At 33.0% G+C, this 7,066-nt stretch overlaps 1 long non-coding RNA gene across 1 annotated transcript; it reads left to right on the forward strand.

Annotated features, from left to right (window-relative positions):
* The first annotated feature begins 724 nt into the window (after window positions 1–724).
* LOC138899492 (uncharacterized) lies at window positions 725–2,132 on the forward strand. Its single transcript, XR_011411176.1, has 4 exons — window positions 725–816; window positions 877–1,013; window positions 1,090–1,399; window positions 1,980–2,132. It is a non-coding gene; the product is annotated as an uncharacterized lncRNA (long non-coding RNA).
* The last annotated feature ends 4,934 nt before the right edge of the window (window positions 2,133–7,066 follow it).

Below are 7,066 nucleotides of genomic sequence, written 5' to 3' on the forward strand. Positions count from 1 at the left end.
ATTTGTTTGTGTTTAATTTTCAATATGTTTGATGTTTTTCCAACTGGTTTGCAATTAATATTGAATTTCTCTTATAATATCTACTTCTTTTTTGCTTTCTTTATTTGCTGCCTCATATTTGTAATGTGGGATGGTTTGTTCTTGCAATTTTACGGATATCAATATGCAGGTTATATTGATAAAATGGAAGAAAGACTTAGTATCAGTGAAATTACACCACTAACTACAGAATGGACTTGCAAATAATTGTCCAAGATAAAAACGTAAGTCAGGTTATAACTATAATTGTAACATAACATCTTCTCACTTGTACTCTTCCAATAATTACTGCATTGTTGTTCTTAATAACATTGTAGGAGGAATAAATTTGTGTAATACTCTATGGTGACGACATTAGACGATGTGATAAGTTATTCGAACTTCTTGAGACGTATCTGATTTCAATTGCCAAGGTTAGAAATTTGCTGCCTTATTTCACTACATATCAACCAGTTTGAATGGGTCGTCCATAGATTCACTATTGTGGAGTCTATTCCAAAGAATAATGAAAAGGAGGCATTGTTACCTCCTTCGTCGAGACTAGTACGATTTCGCTCCTCAATGTTGAACAACAACCTTGCGGTGTTGAATTTGGTATGTTTCAAGTTATCCTATGCTTTATAACAACCTAATTGCTTGGAACTCATGGTGATTACAAATATTTATTTTTTTGTTTATAACAATAGATCTATTAGCTGTGGTGGCAAACTATGGAGCAATGCAACACCCTGCTGATTAGACTAACAGATTTCAAGAGGCCATAGTTATGGACAATAGGTGAGTCATTTAATCTTCTATTACAAAAAAAATCTCTAGCTGACACTTATAAATATACAGGAAGAAACCTTTTTTCTTCACTATATGGGAAGAATTGGCAAGCAATGAAGGAACTGAGTTACTGAGACAAATGAGGCAACTGCAAGAATTCCCTGTTATTCTCGTGAAACGGATAGCTACCATAAAATACCATGGTGGTAAGCTTATGAAGTTCCTGTTTCTACATATGGATAATGCTTCCCTGTTGTTTATTAACAAAATTTACATACACAGTTTCCCGTTTGGCAACAAGATACAACTTGACAATCTTAATCAATCTTCTGTATGTGCAAGCAACTGAATTACGAAATTGGTACAATACAAATTGTGCTTAAAATGTATCATATCATTATTTAACTATTGTTACTTCTGTGAAAAACAATTGTTTGACATTTCCAGTGCGAATTACGGGGCAAATGAGAACAAACAAATGCTAATCGAATACACAATGAAGAGGTCAATGAAGTCAGCTTCATCAGTTAATCTGGTAGCTGTTGACGATGAAATATTATCTGTTTCAGATATTGCTATGCAAACCTCCACTGTGAGTTCATTAAATTGCAAAAGAAAATGCCAAAAAATGCCACACCGTGCTCTGTCGTTGCGTATCTTTTATACAATATGGATAACTGTTCAATATATTCTAATATGTTACTGTTCATGTCGGCTCAGTAACAGTATGGTTTAAACAATATTAGAGTATAAATTCTTGGAATAAACTCTTACGTTAAAGTTCAACTATAAAAAATCTTCATTGAAGTTATATATTGTTCGCTTTACAATTAAATTTATTTTGAAATATTTTTTAAAAGTTTAATCACTATATCACATCCTATTTGTATCCTACGTCATCTTGATATTTGGGAAAGAGGCTGTTGATTCAAACAAATCTATTCTAATATCAAAGAGAATAGTTTTCAATTTAGTTTTACATAAAATTAGTTAACTATTTTTTATATTTTACTGTCACAACACACTGCTCATGAGGTTTTACTAACTATGCAACTTAGTATTATTTGGCTGCTGAAAATTATATGCAATTAACAATTAATGGTTTAGCAGGTTCCACTGCTTATGTTATAAACATAAAGCTAACGACTTGTTTCATCATTTACATTTTGTAGGCGGAAACTTTTTACATCGAAGGAGAAATTTCGCTACCTGACCATTTCCAATGATTTTATCTGCTAGGTTGTTCTGAATGTAACCATCTTGTTCGGAGCAAAATAAAAAGAGAGATTCAATGCCTAAATTGTAAGCTGCAACGAATGTTAATTCCAAGATAACAATTGCTGCTAATAAGATGATGCATTGACAATATTTGATACTGTGTGCCATGCATTCTACCTCAACTAAAATAATTTACAACATACCACATCATAGGTGCCACTTTGAGGTAGAAATTACAGACGAAACTGGCACAACTATAGCAACAGTGTCTGAAGGCTTGGCCGAAAGAATGTTGTCAATGAGAGCTGAGCATATATATAATATCGTTAGTGTTAAGGTACATAAACGTACAACACTAGAGTTAACATAAGCCAATAAAGTTAATATAATACTCTCATGCTTAACACATAAACGTAAGCTTTGAAAAATTAATTGTTTTACTATCTCTTTGCAGAATGAGTTATTACCCGTTGCTCATATCAATCGATAACTTGCAGATAAACTGTTCAGAATTTAGCGACAAAGGTCATCATCTAGAACACCAGATAAAAATGCAGGTTCTCTGGTCCTTTTATCATACACTAAAAACCAACCATGTTTCTACCAGAAGAGTCAACATTTATGGCTGGTGCCGAGGGAACTATGGAAGAAGAGCCAATACTTGTGACTTATGTAAAAGGAACTATTAAACGAAAAAGGGAACCAAGTACTCTACCAAAACCACACTCAAGGTTAGAAATTCAAATACCATATTTTGCCATCTACTATTTTCTTAAAATGAATATTTTATTTGTACAGTTTGTCGAGGCAGTGATGTCTGCTCAGATGGTATGCGATGTACAAACAAATTTTGACAGATCGTACCGATCCTTTAACAAGATTTATATAGTTGGCCGCCTTAACAAAGTGTTCCAGATTTTTTGCATAAATAGTTGTCAATAGTGTGTGCCTATGTTTGTGACGGCAATTGGTATTACTTTTTGGATATTGGAGCGGCCTCCAGATGTTGTGCAGTGACATCTTATAATTAGGATGCATGTACATTTTCGAAAGTTTACTACCTTTATCACATGATGTTTTCTTTTATACTACTGATGTCTACTCTTACTATTTAACAAAAGAATTACACATGTATCATTTACATATTTTTAATTTTAGTTCAGTTATAAAAATCGTTGGCAGCATTTAAACACAATTCACTACCACTAAAATGTTGATAAATAAGATTTTTTTCTTAGCTGAAGCATCAGTAAATATTTTAAAGTTTAGGTTATATAAACTACGTCATTGTGCGATGGGCTATGCATGGGCAACAGCCAGCTAGACTATATATTAGAAGTGCAAATTAACAGGTGGGACAAGCGATCACTTTTCCTTCGAATTTAGCTACCTTGATCTTTTATTTGTATAATATTTGTGTGTTTGTCAAGACAAACACTACATTTTCAGATAGAAGCTAAAGGCCAAAGATCTTCAATGCATCTTATGATAACTTATGAAGGAGTAAAGGTAATGTCCATGCCTTTATCTCAGATTTGCTGAGAAAGTAAATTACTTTCTTAAATTATCTTACGACCAAGATTTATTAGCTATAATTATAATAATATTTATCGGTCTGATATAAAATTTGCTGAATATCTACGCTATTCAGAAGAAGAACATCGTTTAGGTGGACTCATTTGGTCATTTATTTTCAATATTGGTAACGTTCCTGTCTTTCATTCTACTATCTCAGATACCTATCGGCTTCTCTTCGTGATTTTTGTCTTCTCAATATCAGTTCTTTTACCGACACCTGTATTCTCATTCAGTTCTCGATTCTCTTCGCAGATTATTTTTTGGGCAATAACAACATTTCTTGTGAGATTTTCTCTGTTACTATACTTCCTTTTCTTTTGGATTTCTTTGCTTCTTGCTTTCTTAGTGGTATTTTGTTAACATTTTGATTACAAAGGGGGTAACCTTTGGTGAATGGCTATGGGTCTCTTTATGTGTGTCCATCTGACTAATTTGTCATGCTAAGAATTTCATGTTTTCTTCATTAATGGTATCTTGGGTTTATATTGGTAGCAGCGGAAAATTTTTTAAAGACTGTTCGAACTCTATCTAAGTTGTTCCACCGATAAGAAGCTAAAACTTTTACATTCTCGAAGAAATAGCACACTAGAAGAAAACTCATTAGAACAACTCTCGAATTAGGTTTTCCATTGTTTGGTTACCTTCTAGTAATGACTCTAGCGGAAAAATAAATGATAAAACACCCTTTTTAATAGTCAGGGGAGAGGGAAACAGATAGATCTACTTTGGTTAAAGGTGAAATGGGTGGCGAAATGACAAAATCAACAGGCGGACTTAATCAAGTGGCCTTGAAACCTCAAAGCATAACCAAAGATTTGAAGATTATAGGTTCGAAGTGTCACTAAACAACATTGACTATTTATGTTACTGGGTTCAGAATTTAGTATTTAAATATATTTAAGAGATATTTTAATACATATACAAAGTTCGAGCCAAAAACCACTAGATTTGATCGAATCCGTAGCTTATATGCTATCCCGCTCCATGAGATCTTAGAATGCATTTAAAAAGAACCAACAAGTTTTGTGTCATTTTCATTAGTTAGAAGCTACATAGGTTAATTTAAGCTCCAATACTGCAAGGAGACAAATCATCAAGGAATTACAAATACACATAATTAAGCACTAGAACATGACTTTCTAGAAGGAAGCATTAATTTCTGAGTGCAATCACAAACAACTAATCCTTTCTGTTTTTCTTTTTCTTTGTTCCTTCTTATGATTGTTACGAGTTGAATATAGGTAGTTACATAGGAGTTAGCAAGTGAATGTTGTGTAGCCTGTGTATATTCTTAATCTATTGCTGACTGCACTATAAGGATCCTATAGCCAATCATTCTACGCTGCCCTATACCATACATTTATATTGTATTTTCCATTATACTATCCTAACGATGTCGACTTCAAGTAATCAAACTTTCCTGTATTGTAGCTTTATCAATATACTGCCGAGGAACCACTTAACACTCAAACACCACCAAATGAAAAAAGAAAGGAAAAGAAAGAAAGATGCTGTATTATTGAATTATGTGAGGACCCTATGCAATAAACAATATTGTCGATAACTCCAGCTAATTTAATTTAAAATGTCAACCTACAACTTATGACAAATTACATAACTAATCTGTTTTCCTCCTCCTTTTTCTTTCCCTTATGCTTCTTGGAAATAGCTTATTTCTTGTTTATGAGTATCCAATTGTATTAGCTTTAACAGGTGAATGATGCTAATCTTATTGTACAAGATTCCACTGAAAATCTGGTCCACGCACAATTTATACAGTTGGATAACGTAACCAGCAACTTGAGAAAGTTCAACGTTGAGGCGCATGTACGAATTTCACCCAAACAAGCTCCCAAATATTAGCTCATATTTCGAGTGTCTGTACCGCCTCTTGGCTCGAATACTTATTTTGTTTCTAAAGCATCGCAGAAGGGTATTATCAAATTCTCTTTTTCCATGTCTTTTCTCATCACTATAGTGTTCTATGGATGACTCAAATATCAGAAGGCATTGCTTGTTAAAGCTTGCAGGAACTACTTCCTCAAATTATTTATATTAAGCTAGCATAGGAATCTAATTATTGCCATATGTAGATCTTTGATAAATGAACATCTGCTGCATTTTGCCTATATAAACTGAATGACTTCAGCAATGGTTCTGTTTTCCTTAATGACTATGCTATTTCCCTTGCTCCCGTGGCTTTGTTTCTGATACTGTTCCAAAATTTCACTCTTTCTGTTTCCAATTTGTCTTGGCTTCTACAATATTTTTAATTTGATGGACACACATCTGACTTTTTCATTTTTGATTCATATTTTCTTGGTGTATGCTTAGCATGTATTTTGATTATTTGTTCACATGTCTATATTGAAATTTCTACGTAGATACACATTCTACTACAGCACCGGAAACACTGTATCAAGACGAAAATATTAATGGAGTAGAGATGAACTTTAATGTAGCCAAATTATTTAGACGTTATGCCTGAATATCTAGGTTCCAACCCTTTATCTATAGACCTTGAATTCTGAAATATGGAGATTTTCTTTTTTGTGTTTAGGGTTAGTATGCCAATGTTGATCTATAAGAAGCTTCAGTTTATTTCTGCATTCCTCTTCATAATTTTTCTGGCTATTTCTTGTCTTTGTTATACAACTATAGTTTCCTTTCCTTACTTTCTTCAATTGGATGATGTTGCGAGTATTACTTGAATTTGGAATGTTTAAGTTAACACCTTGGATCTCTATTATCTACTTTGTTATCTTGGAATTTGTCGTAGTTTATCTATCAATTTTGAATTGAGGAAAATGGTGATTCTCTATGGCAAGAAATTAGTCTTCCTCTTATAGTAAAAAGTTTTTGCAGTCAATCACCTATTTTTTATCTAATGCAGCTGGTAACTCTTGCCCTCTTTTATCAATCATGCTTTAGTATTGCTTGCCCTGTTTGCCTCATAAAAGTAAAAAGATCTAAGTCACCTAATTCCAGCTATGATAAGTAGGTGACAACTCTCATGTGCTATAAAATTGCCGACTATGATTTAATCTTCGTAGATGTCATTCAGCTGTCTAGCTTTTTAACTTGATTTCACTAATAATGTACTTCAATTGCTAAGATTTAATTTAATTGAGATCAGTATTTTAAAAGGCGTGGACGTAAGGCGGAGCGTTTTATATATGTCTTAGCGGGACGCGTAAGCCCCGAAGCGCGGGGCGTAAGCCTCATAGGTATTTAATTTTTAATATTTTATAAAATAATATAATGACAATTAATATTTATAAACAGGTAAATTGCATAAATATTGAAGAAAATTATATATATGTGTGCTCCATCCCCACAAAAAACTAATCAAAACAATATATTATACGTTACTTACAAGCACAAGTAATTTGAGTCTAAAAGAATAAAGTTTTCTATATGGAGGAACAAAAAGGATGATTAACCTGCAATTTGAACTTTGAAT

This window comes from Nicotiana tomentosiformis, chromosome 9, assembly GCF_000390325.3.
Source record: "Nicotiana tomentosiformis chromosome 9, ASM39032v3, whole genome shotgun sequence".
Classification (NCBI taxonomy): domain Eukaryota; kingdom Viridiplantae; phylum Streptophyta; class Magnoliopsida; order Solanales; family Solanaceae; genus Nicotiana; species Nicotiana tomentosiformis.